The sequence below is a fragment of the Ursus arctos genome, chromosome Y (genome assembly GCF_023065955.2).
Source record: "Ursus arctos isolate Adak ecotype North America chromosome Y, UrsArc2.0, whole genome shotgun sequence".
Lineage (NCBI taxonomy): Eukaryota > Metazoa > Chordata > Mammalia > Carnivora > Ursidae > Ursus > Ursus arctos.
Window position 1 is genome coordinate 23,234,307 of NC_079874.1, and position 19,626 is coordinate 23,253,932.

General features: G+C 38.8%; 1 protein-coding gene across 18 annotated transcripts in view; it reads left to right on the plus strand.

Annotated features, from left to right (window-relative positions):
• The first annotated feature begins 6,416 nt into the window (after positions 1–6,416).
• LOC113249004 (zinc finger X-chromosomal protein-like) overlaps positions 6,417–19,626 on the plus strand; it is a 58,826-nt gene continuing 45,616 nt past the window's right edge. For 4 of the 18 annotated variants that reach the window (XM_044380824.3, XM_026490582.4, XM_044380825.3 and 1 more), the window contains exon 1: positions 8,668–9,541. The gene's annotated coding sequence lies outside the window, so the exon portion shown is untranslated. Of the gene's footprint in view, positions 6,516–6,584; positions 6,740–6,824; positions 7,162–7,194; positions 7,350–7,501; positions 8,639–8,666; positions 9,542–19,626 lie in introns of those variants that run through there. The other 14 variants (XM_057315480.1, XM_057315481.1, XM_057315466.1 and 11 more) reach the window with 13 other exon arrangements.

Sequence of the window (19,626 nt, forward strand, 5' to 3'; positions counted from 1 at the left end):
TTCAACACCAATAAAAAGAAATAATCCAATTAAAGAGTGGGCAGAGCAGACATTTCTCCAAAGAAGAAGACATGCAGATGGCCAACAGACACATGAAAAGATGCTCAACATAAGTCTTTATCAGGGAAATACCAAAACCACAATGAGATCCCACCTCATGCCTGTTAGAATGGCTAAAAATTAATGTAGGAAGCAACAGGTGTTGATGAGAATGAGGAGAAAGGGGAGCCCTCTTACACTGTTGGTGGGAATGCAAACTGGTGCAGCCACTTTGGAAAACAGTGTGGAGGTCCCTTAAAAAGTTAAAAATAGAGCTACCCTATGACCCAGCAATTGTGCTGCTATTTACCAAAAGAAAATAGTAACACTAATTCAAAATATATATATACACCCTATCTTTAATATTTATAATAGCGAAGATGTGAAAGTAACTGTCAATAAAGAAGTTATGATTTTTATGTATTGAATATGAATATTATAAATATATACACGAATATTACTCATAAAAAAGATCTTGCTATTCTTGACAAAATGGATGGACATAAGGTTATTATGTTGACTGAAATAAGTCACCACTTGATTACATGTATGTGGAATCTAAAAAGCAAATGAAGGGGCACTTGGGTGGCACAGCGGTTAGGCGTCTGCCTTCGGCTCAGGGCGTGGTCCCGGCGTTATGGGATCGAGCCCCACATCAGGCTCCTCCACTATGAGCCTGCTTCTTCCTCTCCCACTCCCCCTGCTTGTATTCCCTCTCTCGCTGGCTGTCTCTATCTCTGTCGGATAAATAAATAAAATCTTTAAAAAAAAAAAAATTAAAAAAATAAAAAATAAAAAGCAAATGAACAAACAAAAAACAGTAACAACTCATGAATACAGAAAATAAACTGGTGGTTTCCAGAGGGGAAGAAGTACTGGGATGGGCATAATAGGTCAAGATGATTAAGATGTACAAACTCCCAGTTATAAATAAATCATGGGAATGGAAAGGATAGGTAGGGGATATATTTCATAATATTGTGATAACTTTGCCAGCAGATGGTAACTACACTTAATGTGATATTTTGTAATGTATATAATTATTAAATCACTGTGTTATACTCTTGAATTTAATATTGCATATCAACTCTAAAATTTTAAAAAATTGTCTTAAAGAATGAGCACATCAAATATTAGCCAAGGAGACTACCATGGAAAACAAAATGGCTGCCACTATAATTTTGTACTCACCTCAGCCCTGCACCAAGTATGCCATCAGGATCAATCAGGACACACCTAAAGCTTGGAAAAAGCTCAACTACGCCAAACATTCCCAGGGCCCAAGTTTGGAGTGACTGAAGAAACTGTGAGGCCGTCCATTGACAGAGACTAGACCCCACCTCTACGTGTGACCCTCAATAAAAATGTGAAAACCAATCTCCACCCCACCCCACCCCACCCCCCAAAAAATTGGCCAAGGAGTAAGAAATTGGGAACTGTCTTATTTTACTAGAGGGAGTAAATGAGCATGAATGTAGTCAGAAAATCACCATGAACCAAATCCAGCAATTTTACATCTTTGTATTCTAAGTGAAAGTCTTATAAATGTGGACAAAGATGCATTTGCAATTATGTGCTAATATTTTTCTGGGCTGATTGCTTTTATCACCTGGGCTTGTTAGTGTTGATTCTTGGTCCTAGGATTTGGGGCACAAGAATCTGTATCTTCACTAGCATGGTTCTTTACAGAATTTCATATTGCTATTACTTTTGTGTACTCTATTTTATTTTTATTTTAAAGATTTTATTTATTTGAGAGAGCATGAGCAGGGAGGAAGGGCAGAAGGAGAGGGAGAGGGAGAAGCAGACTCCCCGCTGAGCAAGGAGGCCCACACAGGACTCAATCCCAGGACCCTGGATCATGACCTGAGCTGAAAGGCAGATGCTTCACGGACTGAGCCACCTGTACACCCCTTTTGTTATTTTAAGTTGTCTGGTTTTGTTTGTGGCTGTTTAGTTATGCTAGCTGTTTGCAAATATGTGTTACTAAGAGGATCTACAGAAAAGTGAGGATGGAACAACTGTATCTGTAATACTTGTCTCTAAGGATTATTTGAAGTGTGGAGGTAATTTTTATTCTGTAGATGAAGAAAGCAGGACATTTGTCCTGTACAGTTTTCTACCATTTGGATTTATTTCGTTTGTACCTACCTACAAGTTATTCTACACATATGTTTTCTTGACTCCTGTATAACTGGTGGTTAAGTCTAGAGGGTTGATCACGTTCAGGTTTGAATTTGGAAGGAGATGGTAACAGATTACTTCATAGCTTGTGCTATATGGAGCCATCACAATGCAAATATCTACTTTTGTCTTTTTTTTAGTAGTCATTAATGATCATTGCTTAGTTAAAATAATATTCTGTCAAATTTTCTTAATGTTGTAGTTGGAATACTTCTATAAGGGGAAAATTTCTGGGGCGCCTGAGTGGCTCAGTGGTTAAGCGCCTGGCCTTCGGCTCAGGGCATGATCCTGGCGTTCTGGGATTGAGCCCCACATCAGGCTCCTCCAGTGGGAGCCTGCTTCTTCCTCTCCCACTCCCCCTGCTTGTGTTCCCTCTCTCACTGGCTGTCTCTCTCTGTCAAATAAATAAAATCTTTTTAAAAAGGTGGGGGGGGAATTTCTATAACCTCTTTGTTTGGAGTAACAATTTGTAACCATGTATTTTAAATTAACATGTTGGTTCTCTACAGTTCTACAGTTGAGATCATTTTTTGAAATATGTCATTTTAAACTCAAAAATTTGGACACATTTGATATATTTAACTATATTGCAAAACTGTTCTTTTCATACTCAAATTCTCATTTTAGCAAGTGGAAGCCTCTTCAAATTGGGTTGTGCAATCTTTTGATATGCACTAATAATTTTTAGTACTTATTTTTCTTACTTTGTGGAATAAGATGTCCCAGCCTAGAAATCAACATTTCTCTCAGGAGAGCTGGTCGCTTTTAAAAACGCCAGAGTACTAGAGATGCTTATTGCTGGTGGTAATTGCTATAGACTTCACATATTAATATTTATCTATTTAGTAGCACTAGTGTGTTATGCCTGTGATTTATAATCCATGAGGTAGAATTCAGCAGGTGCCACTTTTAGAAATTGATATTTTATTCAACTAGTAACTCACGTGGAAAATATTGCTTATAAATCACCTAATTGGCAGTCATCAATTTAAACTAATTTTACTTAGGGAATACGTGTCTTAAATATGCAGGTTAAAAATTCATCCTTCACATTATACAGTGAATTAAAACATGGAACTTCCTCACGGTGTAAGTTAAATTGTTTATTTTTTATAAAGCATGCTTACTGTGATGGTTAATTTTATGTGTCAACTTAGCTAGACTATTGTATCTAGATATTTGACCCATCATTATTTGAGACGTTTTTGTGAGGTGTTTTTTTAGATGATACTAACATTTAAATCAGATTTTGAGTAAAACAAATTACCCTTCATGATGTAAAGAGGCCTCTTTCAATCAGTTGAAGGGCCTTTAGAGAAAAAGACTACTTTCAGACTCAAATTCCAACATCAACTTTTCCCTGAGCCTCCAGCCTGCCAGTTTGCCCTTAAACTGTAGAATTGCCAGCCCCCACAACTTATAAGGCAATCCCTTAAAATACATGTGTTTTCTGTCTCTGTTTCTATCTTTCACTCTATACCTCTTGTTGCTTCTGTTTTTCTGGAGAACACTGAAACACATTTTTTTGTGAAAAGTGGGGTGCTGCTATAATAGATACCTAAAAATGTGGACACAGCATAGAAATGGTACTGTGTGGAAGCTGGAAAACCTGGTAAATGGTAGAAAAAGTCTAGATTACCTTAAAGAGACTATAGGTAGAAATACAGATATTAAAGTTGCCCTGGGAGGTCTTTTATGGAAACATTTTGGAAACTGGAGGAAAACTGATATTTGTTACAAAGTCAGAAAGCATTTGGCTGAATTATGTTTTAGTGTTTTATAGAATATAGAATTCACAAGTGATAAACTTAGATATTTAGTTGAAGAGATTTATAAACAAGGTACTGAAGATGTGGTCTGGTGTCTTCATTGGAAAAAGATGGAAAGACTTTATACTCTCTTTACTCATGCCACTTATGTAACTTTATTAAAATAGTGTCAAAACCTTGATATTTATAAACTTCTACCTGATACACACTAACAGCTCTAATGAACAAATACAATTTAGTAATAATACAAATTCCTTAAATTGCTTTGAACCAGGTATTTTGTATGAATACTATGTGCTTTGAGATATCCTGTTCTCCATCTCTGTAAATTGTCCCTTTATACATTTCTTTGAGAAAATGAAAGCACTTTATATCCTTACTCTGGTACATCTGGGTGGCTCAGCTTGGTTAAGCACCTGCCTTCAGCTCAGGTCATGATCTCAGGGTCCTGGGATTGAGCCCCGCATCCGGCTCCCTGCTCAGCAGGAAGTCTGCTCTCCCTCTCCCTCTGTCCCTTCCCCCTTCTCATGTTCTCTCTCTGTCAAATAAATAAGATCTTTTAAAAAATAAATAAAATCTTAAAAAAAAAAAAGTCCTTACTCTGCCATACATTTCCTTATATGGAGTTCTCCAAGGACAAGCACCAAGTAGTTCTTTGCTACCCTCTGTGCCCAGACTTCTATAGGCCCCTCTGCTAATTCTAAAACAAAAATCCATTTTAAAATAAGATAGGTATAGTAGATCTTTAAAATGCAAGATGTAAGATGCCTAATGACCCAGAGGTTTCAGTGATCTTAGGTGTACTCAAAGTCTTAATGTAACTATTTTCATTAATTATATTATATACTAATATATTTATTATATATTATATATACTATTATATATTATGTACATATACAGATGTATACATATATACATGTATATATAAGATTTATATATATAAGATTACCATATATATATCTTACATATATCTATATAGGTATCGATATAGATCTATAGATCTATGGATCTATATGGATCTAGATCCATATATCTATCTAGATATATCTATCTATATCGATATCTATCTATATAAGATTTTATTTATTTGTCAGAGAGAGCACACAAACAGGGAGCAGCAGGTAGAGGGAGAAGCAGGCTCCCTGCTGAGCAGAGAGCCGATGTGGGGCTGGAACCCAGGACCTGGGATCATGACCTGAGCTGAAGGCAGATACTTAACTGACTGAGCCACCCAGATGCCCCAGTCTGTTTTAATTTTATATAAACAATAAAAACATGTTGTTTTTTGGACTTTTTAAAAGAAAATTTAAACTTCGGGGTGGGGAGCGGGGGGGGGGGGGCGGGGGAGGAGAAAATTAAGGCCTTAAGAGGAAAATTATTAATCAGTACTTTCTTATAGATTTCTTCTGTGCCATTATTTTTCTTGTTTTTAAAGCATTTCATGATTTTAAGATATATGAAGGGCAATGGCATAGGAAATTTGAGACTGTGTTTGACAGAGAAGTAATATATATATATATAGCCTACACATTTAAATATATTTCCAACAGTATCGTATTTGCTCTGTAATTTTTACATTGTTGTTTGAAAGGTTTTATATATTATTCAGGTCCCCATACAGAAAGTATGGGATGTCAGATTCCACATTACAGTACAGGAATACAATATTATCTGACTTTTTACTAGTAACTTATTTATTTTTAAGTAAGGCATGCACCCAACTTGGGGCTCAAACTCACAAGATTGAGTCCCTTGTTCCACCAGTGAGGTAGCTAGGCTTCACTTATTAGTAACTTTGAAAGTTTGTTTCCCACGTTCCATGTGGAAAGATAGCATCGGAATTTAAAGTAATGAAAATGCAAAATACATGTTTTTGGAGTTAATAAGTGCCTGTTTAAATATATTTTTCATTTTCTTTCTAATCCTTTTTAAACTTTAAAGGGCTGCTTAAAGCATTTGCATAAAAATATATAAATAATTCTAGTACTCTACGTATCTATTTATTAAAAACATGTAAATATGAAAGTTCACTATGTAGCTATTACACAAGACTTACATTTCAGAGGCTCCCACATCCTGAAACAGGTTCATGGAAAAGACAATATACTTTAGCAACTCATGTTTATTGAAATGCGCGAAACCATTTTCAGAGTATAATCTTTTTGCACATTGCGCTGAAAGCAGGTTCTCTTATTTTCTTTTTTAATTAAGCGGTTTTGTAATTGCTTCAGGATAAGCCTTCTTCCTTTCCCCTTGCCGATGCACTCATTACAGTGGCAAGCGAATTTTCATTTTATTTCAAAGAAATTTCTTTTTTAAGCGAAGATTAAAAAAAAAAAGGCGGGCCTTGCTAATTTTTGTAGTCACAGGGTTGAGGAAAACACATTTTCTGCGCGCGGGAATTTGAAGACTTGCAAACACCTCGAGAAGGCAGCTAGCGCAGAGAGGCGGATGGTCTCCAGAGAGGATTCGGCGGTGGCTGAGGCCCAGGAGAGACAGTGGGGGGCGGCCAGACCCCGTCAGGTACGGCCTCCTGCTTCGCGGCGGGGTGGACGGACCACTGCTTCGCGCGGGCTTTACGGCCCAAGCGGCAGTAGTAGCGCGTGTGCGGCGGCAGCGACGGGCGGGAGCGTAAAGGAGGAGGAAAGAACGTTGTGACAGACTTCGGCCGCCGGAGACCCCGCCGCTGGGAGGCCACGGGGCTCCCCGGTTGCGGGGCCTGAGTGGCACCAATACGAGACACCAAGGTAACCGTATTTCGGAAGGGGGCCTATCTACCCTTCCGCATTTTCCTGGGTCTCTCTCCCGTGCGGTGACGTGACGTGCTGACGGCGAGCCCGTGCCGGGGAGCTGGGCCGCTTTTTGTCAGCTCCGAGCTCGGCCCCTCCTCCCTCCCTCCGCCCGCCCCACCAGCCGGAGCCCGGCCCAGTGCTCCAGAGAAAGGCCGGCCTGCAGCACCCGGCACCGTCGCCGACCGCCCGCACGCCCGTCCGGTGAGTTCCGGCGTCGCCGCGGCTGTAGGGCCTAACGCTAGTGGTGTGGCCTGGTCGGCGGCCCGGGAGACGCCCTTCCGCCCAGGCCGGGTGGTGTGGCGCAGGGCACATAGCAGGCCCGAAGGAGGCCGCAGTTAGGCCTGGGAGGAGCCTGGCGGCCCCGAGCGGCGGCGGAGGTGCGCTCCGTTATGGGGGGCGGGGGGCGCTGGAGGGTGATCGCCCGGTGGCCGGGGAGACGGCATAGAGGCGTTGGGTTGGCGCCGCGGCCTGCCTGGGGCCCCTCGAGAGGCCGAGGCCTAACGAAGAGGCGAAGGCTGCGGTCGTGAGGTGAAGGCCGCAGGCAGACCGGAGCGATTTTCGCTATGTAAATATTGGCAGGGGGAGGGACGGGGGACAAGATGGTGGCCGATTTACGGCTGCTACTCGGACGGTTGAGGGGGTTGTCGGGAGGGGGACCGCCATCTTGAAGGTGGCTTTTGGGAGAAAATTCCGCTCTGGCCCGTGAGGGGGTGTTGGAGAGCCGCCGCCGGCGACGGCTGCAGCTCGGGCTCCGGTGACGGGCTGCCGAGCCCCGGCAGGGCAGCGTGTGCGCGCGGAGGGGGCGTGCTGGTTTTTCATGGCTGCCGTTAGCCTTGCCGCCATGATGTGCCCTCGTGCTACCGGCGTTTGGCAGCAGTAGTACCCTTTGTAACAGTCATCCTTGGCTAGGTGTTTTCCTCCTACTCCTTCTGCATCGCTTTCGGTCCTCCACCATTTCCCACCCCTTGTAACCACCGAGGTCGGTTAGCAGTCTCTAAAACATTATTTTACTTAAGCAGAGTCATACGTGACTCTTAGGGCGCCCACAATGAGGTTTTGTACCAGTTATCTCCCGGAGAATCTCAGTAATAAAAATTGAATTTGTTGGGGAAAAAAGTTCTCACCACTCCTGTGTAGGAGGTGAAAAACTGCAGTTTGCAAACCGAAATCGGAGAAATAAAAGTTTGAAGGCTACTTTCTTATTTGGATTGACACATCCGTTTAAATGATTATTGATAACTTTAGACTAGTTATTGAGTAGGACATCAGTTTCTGTCGAATCACAACAAACTGTGATGTGCTGTGTGCGCTTCACGTACCTGGTGCTATTTAGATATTCTGCTATTTAAATACTCTGTTGGTGGAGTTTAAGGTGCAGTTCCATATCTTACTATTCTTTACCTTGGCTGCGATTGAACTTCGGTGATGAGCTCAGTGCAACCGATGCTCAGTGTAGGAAACATTATGAAGGTTCTCAAAAGGCACGTGATGGTTGCAGTAACTTCGCTTGCTATATATTACCATAGGAAAGCTAAGTTTCCATTACCAGTATTAGGAAAGTGTTCCTGAAATCGGTGGCATTTTGAGAACATTACTTATGAAAAGAATAGTGGGACTTTCTTAGGTGCAGGTAGGAATGAGCGAAGGGCATGCTAAAGGTGACAGTAAATTTTACAGTTTTCTAGAGCTTGTAGGGGACGTAGGGCAGTACTGGAAATTCTGCCTGAAAAGAGTAGATAATGAAATCTGGAGATTGATCTCTAAGAGAGTGATGAAACACCTCAGCTGTACTTCATTTATTTACCAGTTCTGGATCCAGTCATTGGAAAAGTTCAGAAATAATGACAGCAAGTAGTAAGTAAATCAGTCTTTTCATTACTAGAAAAAGTATTAAGACTGTTGCTGCTTTTCACGTGATAATCTCCTTCACAGCTGTTCTTTCTATCCTAAATTGTCATTCCAATAACCTATTGCTCAGAAATGTTACACTTCTTTGGTGAATAAAATTTCATTTACCATGGTTGAAAATTACATTGAAGTCACATTGAAAAGTAGGTTAGAAGACTAATTCCTCGCAACTAATGAGCCATCGAACTTTTACACCAAAAACCAGGAATGTACTGTATGGTGACTAACATAATATAATAAAAAAATATTTAAAGAAAAGGAAGACTAATTCCTAAAAATTTCAAATGGCCTTATGCAAACTTTCCCCCCGCCAAAGTAATTCCTTCCAGAAAATAATCTTTTACTCTTCAGTAAGGCAAAAGTCATATTTTGACTTATAAATATAAATGTTTTATGTAAATGTAAAAATTATTTATAAATAGAAGTAATACAAATTTATATATATAAATAGAAAGTTTCACGAAATATGTGGAGCACTTATTTCCTGAATTTTGTAATATAAAAAACAACTTTTCCACTTTCCTGGCCACAGGTCAAGCACTGGTGAGAAGGGTTCTCATGTTTTTCACGAAGGTCCACATTTAGGAAAGTTTGAGAAACTGGATTACAGGAGACAGACTAGAAGCAAGTTGCTAATGCAGTCTAGTTGTAGAGGTGTTGTGGGAAAACATAAACTGTAGAAGCAGTTGCTTTATATCTTGACAGCTGCGAAAGACTTAGAAGAGCTCTAAAGAAGATAGAATTGTTTGCTGCACAGTACATACAGCAGCAGCAGATGTTCCAGTACAGCAACAATGGATGTTCAAGATTAAGTTTAATTTAGAGTCGAGTGTATAATTAAGAAGACAGGTAAGTGTATAACTTTAAAGATTTTCTTTAAAAATCTGTTTAACTATAAATGTGTTTTGCCTGAAGAGGTAGACATTGATGATCTGGAAAGCTAATTGGTAGCTTATTAATTAGGCAACTATTGTGAATAAATCAGGTATCAGTTTTTAATTTATTTTTTTCAGATGCAACTTTCCTAATCTTAAAAAACATACAGTGCTTTTTGTAAATGCTTACTTTCTGACTGGTTATATTTCTGTTTTCATTAATTAAGCTTGGGGTTATTTGTGTTTCTATATTGGCAATCACAAACTTTCTTATTTTTTTTAAACTTCATACCCCAGTCTTTAAAATCCCTCAGCCCCATAAATTTTTTTTGTTTTAACTTAGCCTCTAAGAAAGGTAGCTTGCCATCTGATATAAACATTTAATTTCTTCAACTTCATGTACTCTTCTGTTTTTACCTAAGCTTTCTTCTTTTTTCTTTAGCTACAGGAAAAATGCCCTTCTTCCAGGCCCAGCTATTCTGCCTATGCTTTTCCCTGAAAATCTTGATGACTTCTTTCTCTCTCTCATAAATATAACTAGGTTTGATAGTTACATAAACATCTCACTTATACTGCGTTTCTTTGTACCAGTCCTTTTATTTCATTTTATTCCACTTATTTTGTAAATTCAGTGTTTACCAAACTGTGAAACTCTTGTGCACCATGTTAATTGGTGTGTCACATAAAAGTGTTTCTGTTGGGGCACCTAGGTGCTTAGTCATTTAACGTCCATCTGATTCTTGATCTCACCTTAGGTCTTGATCACAGGGTTGTGAGTTTAAGCCCCATGGTAGACTCCACAAAACAAAACAAAAACCCAAAAAACTGTTTTTTGCTTTCTCTCCTGTTCTTCCTTTTTTTGCTTTTAAAGATTTTATTTTTAAGTAACCCAGTGTGAGGCTCAAACCTGCAACCCGGAGATCAAGAGTCCCAAGCTCTTCCGACTTAACCAGCGCCCCTGGGGTTCTTTTTAAAACATATGGGGGCTATCATTCCTCTGTCCTTTTTCTTGTCCTTACTGTCCTTTATTTTGCTCACCTTCTTGTCTAAGTTTCTTACCAAGCATTTCCAGGTACCTACTGAACCCAGCTACTATTCCCAGCTGGCTTATTGATATTCCAACTTAATATGACTGAAATAAAATTTGACAGAGACATAGTAAGTGCCCAAGAATGTTTATTGAAAATCTGATATCCCATGGAGTTCCTAAAAACCTCTTGCTTCATTTCTTTCTGTTTGTGACTCCTTTATTTTCGCAGGCTCACTCTTCTGTGTCACATGAAGCAATGTAGATATATTTAATTTAGCATTAAATCTATTGTATCTTAATTCTAGATTATATTTTGTCTCTCTAAATTTTGGATCCTAATTGTAGAGATAGTTTCTCATCTTGTTTTGTCCCCCAGCAGAATTATCTGGCACATAGACATCATTTCCAAAAAATACTATTTTTAAAACTTACTACTGAGATTTTTAGGGAGTTGAATAGCTTTCCATTTGAAATTAACTAGCTGAACAGATACTGTGTTTTGACAAAAGAAATGAGTACACTATATCCATGTTCTGAAAGCACCAGGTCAAAATGGGAACTCAGGAATAACTCCAATTTTGGAATGTGTGCAGCCCTTTATTCTTACCAGATTGTTTTTCAAAAGAACATTTTATAAAGGCCTCTGATTACTTATACAGTGTAACATAAAGAAGACACTGCCTTTTTTTTTTTTTTTTTAAAGCAGTCTCCCAAGTCCAACTTGGGGCTTAAACTCACAACTCTGAGATTGAGACCTGTACTCTACCAACTGAGTCAGCCAGATGCTCCTCACTGCTTTTTTTTGCAAGAGGATTTTTTGTGAAGGAGAGGTGTACATCAAAGAATCTGCAGTCTTCAAGGGTCTGGGTGGCTCACTTGGCTCAATTGTTCCCACTCTTGATATCGGCTCAAGTGGTGATCTCGGGGTCGTGGGTCTCCATGCTCATTGCGGAGTCTGATTGAGATTCTCTCTCCCTTTCTGTGTGCCTCCCTCTTGTGCTCTCTCCCTCCCTCTCTCTAAAATAAATAAATAAACCTTGGGGGGTTGGAGAATCTGCACTCTTGAAGGTTTTTTAAAAATATAATGTAATTAATATTAACATATTAAACATTTAAATGTTAAAATGCTCCAAAATTACTGAAAAGGATCACTTAGATAAAATAAAGTGGTAACATTTTCTTTCATATTTGTTTCATTTCTTTTTTTATTTAGAGAAATCATGCCTGCAAATTCAGTTAAAGGATTTCCCTTACTTCATCCCAGTTTTCTCTTTTTTCCCCAGAAGTCATTGGTATCCTTACATGTACATACGGAAATAATCTTTGTGTGCTTTACCTTTATAGAGAAGGTTACGTTAGGTGTGTCATTTAATATATATTTAACATCTGGTTCTACATTACTAGTTCTTAAAATAACCTGGAACCTGTGGAGATCTCTGATAACTTTTGAGTGCCTGTGAGGGAAAGATTATTTTTATAGTAATACTAAGAAGTATTTACCTTTTTTACCGTCATCCTGCCATAAACTCAGCATACTGGGTTTTCCAAACCCTAACGTAACATGATGCTTCAAAAATGGAATGAGGAAGGAGATGGGGAAGCCAGCTGTCTTTTAAACTAAACATTAGAGAGATGAGCAAAAGATTTAACTTTTAATTTTTATTTTATTTTTGAAGAGAATGTTGATTGAATAGTCTCATTTGACCTTCTTTTTGAGTGTTTATTTTTAATCACCCAGTGCTCAACACCACAAGTGTACTCCTGAATCCTCACCTTCTATTCCCCAACCCTCCCTAGCCTCCCCACTGGTAACCATTGGTTTGTTCTCGGTAGTTAAGAGTTTGTTTCTTGGTTTGCCTTTCTCTCTTTTTAGCATGTGATCATTTGTTTTGTGTCCTGAATTTCATGTATGAAAGGAATCATATGGTATTTGTCTTTCTCTGGCTGACATATTTCGCTTAGCTTAATACTCTGTAGCTCCATACATATATGTCATTGCAAATGGCAAAATTTCATTTTATGACTGAATAATATTCCGTTGTATGTATATATACACAGCACATCTTTATCCATTTATTTATAGTTGGAAACTTGGACTTTCCATAGTTTGGCTATTGTAAATAATGCTGCTATAAACATAGGGGTCCATATACACCTTTGAATTAGTGTTCTTGTATTTTGGGGATAAACACCCAACAGTGTGATTGCTGGATCATAGGATAGTTCTATTTTTAACTTTTTGAGGAACGCTCTGTACTGTTTTCCAGAGTGGCTGCACCAGTTTGCATTCCCACCAACAGTGTAAAAGGGCCCCCCTCTCTCCATATCCTTGCCAACTTCTGTTATTTCTTCTGTTGATTTTAGCCATTCGAAGAGGTATGAGGTGGTATCTCATTGTGGTTTTGATCTCCAGTTCCCTGATGATAAGTATGCTGAGCATCTTTTACATGTCTATTGGCCATTTGAATGCCTTTTTTTTTTCCTTTTTTAAATTAAGCTCTGTGCCTAACATAGGCCTTGACCTTAGGACCCCGAGATCAAGAGTTGTATGCTCCATTGATTGAGCCAGCCAGGCTCCCCTTGATATCTTCTTTGGAGGAATGTCAGTTCGGATCGCTGCCCATGTTTTTTGGGTTTTTTTTTCTTCCCCTCCCATTCCACCCATTTTTTTATTTGTTTGTTTTAGATTATTCATTTTAGGATGTTGAGTTTTATAAGTTCCTTAAATATTTCAGATACTAACCCTTTATTGGATATGTCATTTACAAATATCTTCTTCCATTCCATAGATTGCTAGTTATCATTTCCTTCACTGCACGGAAGCTTTTAATTTTGATGTAGTTCCATTAGTTTATTTTTGCTTTTGTTTTCCCTTGTCTTAGGAGATATAGAACACTGTTGTTACAGCTGATGTTAAAGAAGTTACTGTCTGTGCTCTGTTCTAGGATTTTGATGGATTCCTGTCTCACATTTAGATCTTTCATCCATTTAGAGTTTATTTTTGTGTGGTGTAAGAAAATGGTCCAGTTTCATTCTTCTGCATATTGCTCTCCAGTTTTCCCAACACCATTTGTTGAAGAGACTGTCTTTTTTCCATTGGATAGTCTTTCCTGCTTTTTGAAGATTAGTTGACCATATAGAGTTCTGGGTTTATTTCTGAGTTTTCTATTTCTGTTCTATTCCATTGATCTAGTTATCTATTTTTGTTCCTGTACCGTACTGTTTTGATCACTACAGCTTTGTAATATAATTTAAAATCTGGAGTTGTGATGCCTCCAGCTTTGGTTTTCTTTTTCAAGGTTGCTTTGTTTAAATGGGATCTTTTCTGGTTCCATATAAATTTTAGAATTGTTTGCTCTAGCTCTGTGGAAAATGCTGGTGTTATTTTGATACGGATTGCATTAAATGTGTATATTGCTTTGGGTTGCGTAGACAGTATCAACAATATTTTTTCTTGTACTCCAGGAGCATTCCATGTCTTTCCATTTCTTTGTGTCATCTTCAGTTTCATTCATCACTGTTCTATAGTTTTCAAAATACAGATTGTTTATCTTTGGGTAAGGTTTATTCTTAGGCATTAAGGCTTTTGGTACAATTATAAATGGAATTGATTCCTTGATTTCTCTTTCTGCTGCTTCGTTGTTAGTATATAGAAGTGCAACAGATTTCTGTACGTTGATTTTTATCCTGCTGCTTTACTGAATTCATATATCAGTTCTAGCAGGTTTTTTGCTGTCTTTTGTCTTTAGGGTTTTCTATGTAGAGTATCATGTCATTTGCAAATAATGAAAGTTTTAATTCTTCCTTATCAATTTGTATTCCTTTCATTTCTTTTGTTGTCTGCTGACGCTAGGACTTAAACAGTATTATGTTGAATAACAGTCGTGAGGTGGACATCCATATCTTGTTTCTTTTTCTTTTTCTTTTTTTTTTTTTTAAGATTTTATTTATTTATTTGACAGAGAGAGACAGCCAGCAAGAGAGGGAACACAAGCAGGGGGAGTGGGAGAGGAAGAAGCAGGCTCCCAGCGGAGGAGCCTGATGCGGGGCTCAATCCCAGAACGCCGGGATCGCTGCCTGAGCCAAAGGCAGACGCTTAACAACTGAGGCACCCAGGTGCCCCGTATCTTGTTTCTGATCGTAGGGGAAGTCTCTCAGTTTTTCCTCATTGAGGATGATATTAGCTCTGAGTCGTTCATATGGCCTTTAACATGTTGAGGTATGTTCTCTTTTAACCTACTTTGTTGATGGTTTTTGTCCTGAATGAATATTGTACTTTTTCAGTAGCTTTTTGCATCTGTTGAAATGATCATATGGTGGTTCTTTCTCTTATTGATGTGATGTATAATGTTGATTGATTTGCAAATATAGAACCACCCTTGAAACGCAGGAATAAATCCCGCTTGATTGTGGTGGCTGGTTTTTTTTAATGTATTGTTGGATTTGTTTTGATAGTTTTTTGTTGAGAATTTTAGCAACTGTGTTCATCAGATATTCTAGCTTATACTTTTTTTTTTTAGTGGTGTTTTTATCTGATTTTGGGTAATGCTGGACTCATTGAATGAATTTAGAACTTTTCCGTCCTCTTTTATTTCTTGGAGTAGTTTTTTGTTTTTTTAAAGATTTTACTTATTTATTTGAGAAAAAGCATGAGTAGAGGACTCCCCACTGATCCCAGGACCCTGAGATTATGACCTGAGCTAAAGTCAGATGCTTAACTGACTGAGCCACCCAGACACCCTTACTTTTTGGAATAGTTTGGGAAGTACTAATTCTTCTTTAAATGTTTGGTAGAATTTACCCGTGAAGCCATCTGGCCTTGGATTTTTATTTGTTGGGAATTTTTTGATTAAGGTTATGAATATATCTGTTAAGATTCATTTTCTTTGCTGATAATCAGTCCATATTTTCTATTTCTGTTTCAGTTTCTTGGTTAAATGTTTCTCTGTATTTCTCTATTTTTTTCTGTGTTGTCCAATTTGTTGGTGCATAGTTTTTCATAATATTCCCTTACAGTTGTTTGTATTTCTTGGTGTTGGTTTTCTTTCTTCTCTCTCATTTGTGATTTTATTTATTTGGGGTGCATTCTTTCTTTCTTTTTTTAAAAGATTTTATTTTTAAGTAATCTCTACAACCAACGTGGGGCTTAAATTTAAACCCCGAGATAAAGAGCTGCATGCTCCACCGACTGAACCAGCCAGGTGCCCTGGGTCCTTTCTCTTTCTATATTGATAAATCTGGCAAAAGATTCATCCGTTTTATTAGTTTTGTTCAAAGAACCAGCTCCTGCTTTCATTGATGCGTTCTATTGGTTTTTTTTAGTTTCTGTATCATTTATTTCTGCTCTAAACTTTTTCTTCTTTCTGGTGGTTCTAGATTTTGTTTGTTGTTCTTTCGCAGGCACTTTTAGGTGTAAGATTAGGTTGTTCAGTTGATATTTTTCTTGCTTCTTGAGGTAGACCTGTATGCTATAAACTTGTGTCTTGCTTTTGCTAAATGCCAAAGTTTTTGAACTGTTGTGTTCTCACTTTCATTTGTTTCCATGAATTTTTAAATTTCTTCTTTGATTTCCTTGTTGACCCATTCATTGTTAAACAGCATTTTATTAAGCCTTCATGTATTTGTGGTCTTTCCACATTTCCAGATCTAGTTTAATATTGCGGTCAGAAAAGATGTATGGTCTGTCTTTGATCTTGTTGAATTTTTTAAGGCTTGTTTTGTGGCCTAATACGTGATCCATTCTGGAGAATGTTCCGTATGCACTTGAAAACAATGTCTGTTCTGCTGTTTTAGAAAGAAATGTTCTGAAAATGTCTGTTGAAGTCCATTTGATCCAGTGTGTCATTCAAAGCCATTGCTTCTTTGTTGACTTTCTGTTTAAGTGGTATGTTCAAAGTCCTGTGTTATTATTGTTTTATTATTGATAAGCCCCTTTATGTTTGTTATTAACTGTTCATGTATTTGGGTCCTTCCATATTGGGTGTGTAAATTTTACAGTTCTTACATCTTCTTGATGTAATGTCTGCTTTATGATTATATAGTACCCTTCTTCATTTCTTGTTACAGTCTTTGTTTTAAAGTCTAGTTTTACAGATACAATATTGCTACACCAGCTTTTTTGTTCGTTTTGGAAGATTTTATTTATTGGAGAGAGAGAGTGCGAGCAGGGGGTGGAAGCACAGGGAGAGGAGGAGAGAGAATCTGCACTGAGCAGGGGGCCTGAAGTTGGACTCAATCTCAGACCTGAGCCAAAACCTAACTGATTGAGCCACCCGGGTGCCCCTGCGCTGGTTCTTTTGACATCCATTTGCATGATGGTTGTTTCTCCCTCCGCTCTCTTTTTATTTTTTTAATTTTTTTTTTTATTTTTATTTTTTTAAGAGATGGACTGCATGGGAGAAAGGGTGGGGCAGAAGGAGGGGAGAGAGAGACTCTTAAGCAGGCTTCATGCTTAGCATGGAGCCTGTCACAGGGATTGATCTCACAACACACGTTGACGTGAGCTAAAATCAAGAGTTGGTCACTTAACCGACTGAGCCACAAGGTACCCCTCCTCCCCTGACTTTCAGTCTGCAGGTATCTTTTGGTCAGAGGGGAGTCTCCTATAGGCAGCATGGCAATCCCTTGAGGCGGGTCTCTCCCCTTCCAGCTTCCCCCCCGCCCCCAGTCCATCCCCAGCCCCCAGCAGTGTGGAGCCGAACACAGGTCTTAAACTCATGATCCTGCTATCAAGACCTGAGCTGAGGTCAGGCACCCCAGGTCTTGTTTTTTAATCCATTCCTTTAGCCTGTGTGTTTTTAGTAATTTTACATTTAAAGTAATTATTGATAGATATGTATTGCCATTTTATTACTTGTTTGTCAGTTGTTTCTGAAGGTTTTCTCTGATCTTGTCTCTTTCATGGTTTGCTGGTTTTCTTTAGTGATAGAGTTTGGTTTTTCCCTCTTTATTCTATTAGTATTAGTGGTTTTTTTTTTTTTTTTTAAGATTTTATTTATTTATTTGATAGACAGCCAGCGAGAGAGGGAACACAGCAGGGGGAGTGGGAGAGGAAGAAGCAGGCTCATAGCGGAGGAACCTGATGTGGGGCTCGATCCCAGAACACTAGGATCACGACGTGAGCTGAAGGCAGACGCTTAACGACTTGAGCCACCCAGGCGCCCCAGTATTAGTGGTTTTTGATTTGTGGTTACCATTAGGTTTGTATTTGCCTCTTGTGCATATAGCAGTCTGTATTAAGAAGTTGATAATCATTTAAGTTTGAAGCCATTCTTTACACTTCTTCCCCCCATGTTTTAGGTATATGCTGTCATATTTTATGTTCTTTTATTTTGGGAGTTCCTTGACTGATTTTTTTATAGGAGTGTTCATTTTTACTGTTTTTGAGTTTCCTACCGTCATTATTTCATTTTTGGCCTTTTTTTCCATTCAAAGAGTCCCCTTTAATATTCCTTTCAAGGCTGGTTTAGTGATCACGAACTCCTTTAGTGTTATTTGTCTGGAAAACTCTTTCTATACTGAATGATGTTCTTGATGGATAGAGTATTTTTGGCAATTATTTTTGGTCAGTCAGCCCTTTGAATATATCATGCCACCATCTCCTATTCCCCAGGCCTGTCACTTCAGGGAGTGTGTGCTCTTCTCTTGTTTTGGCTGCTCTGTCCTTCACACCAGTTGTCTGTGTCTTCCTCCTTTGCCCCTCCCCTTCTTTCCTGCTGTGGGCGGTATTTGGTCCCTGGCCTGAATATGGTGAGTTTTAACTAGTTGTGCTCTGGTCAGCTTATAATGAGACCTGTTGCCATTGCTGCTGGATCTGAAGCCTCACAAAACTTCCAGTGGCAAGATGCTGTGGTTTGGGCTGGTTCTCTGGGGAAGGGCTGCCGTACTGGTACTGAGGCAAGGGAGATTGGGAAGGGTGGTTGTTCTGGACTGTGGCTTGGATAGGGCAGGGTTTGGGGTAGGCATGTTAGGTAGCGAGTGTCTGTGCTGTGCTGGTTATCACAGGTGGCCCTGTGATTTTTCTGAGGGGCAGGGGAGGGAAATGGTGCCTGCTAGATCCTTTGTTCTGGGGGGGTGGTCTTGTGAAAGCTGAGTCTTTGGGACCAGCTCTGAGATGAGCAAGTAACTTCCTTACTGTGGTCCCCAGGCTTTAAGTTGGTTGCAAGAACTCACAAAATTCAGTCCCTTTTGCTTTTCAAGTCAATTGCTGGTGTCATGATATCCTTCTTCCCTATACATCTGAAGAACTACCTTGTTCAGATCAATTTCTGGGGTATTTAGTATGATTTCATAGTTACCTAGTTGTGTTCATGGGACTACATGAGGCTAGAGTCCTTCTATTCTACTCCCAGCATTCCCTCCCTAAAAGATTTAATTTTTAATTTGGCAACTACTTAAAGCAAGTATTATGTTGATAGTGACTTATTAGTTGAAATTAATAAGCAGTGTTCTTGAAATTATTCAGCTGTAATATGTATTTGTCTTTAATTTTTTTTTTTAAAGATTTTATTTATTTGACAGAGAGACAGCCAGTGAGAGAGGGAACACAAGCAGGGGGAGTGGGAGAGAAAGAAGATGTGGGGCTCGATCCCATAACGCCGGGATCACGCCCTGAGCCAAAGGCAGACGCTTAACCGCTGTGCCACCCAGGCGCCCCTGTCTTTAATTTTAAACATGTATTCAGTGATACATGTATACATAGATATATGTGTTATCTTTATTTATGTATTTATAGTTATGTTCTGAGCCACAATGTAAAATGTATTTCTTTCTGTAGGTCAGGATCAGAAAAAGTTAATCCCTCCCCAGGACAGTGCACAATTCTTGTCTATAGATAATTTTTTTAATGAAATATTGATAGCATAATTTATGCAAACAAAATCTCTTTGAAGTTCTCAAATTTTATTTCATAAAGTAATCCTGAGGTGAAAAACTTTGAGTAATTACTAATCAGATTATTCATATTACTTGTATTTTAGTAAATAAATATGCTCTGGTTTATTTATTCCTTGGTACACTTAGGTTTTCAG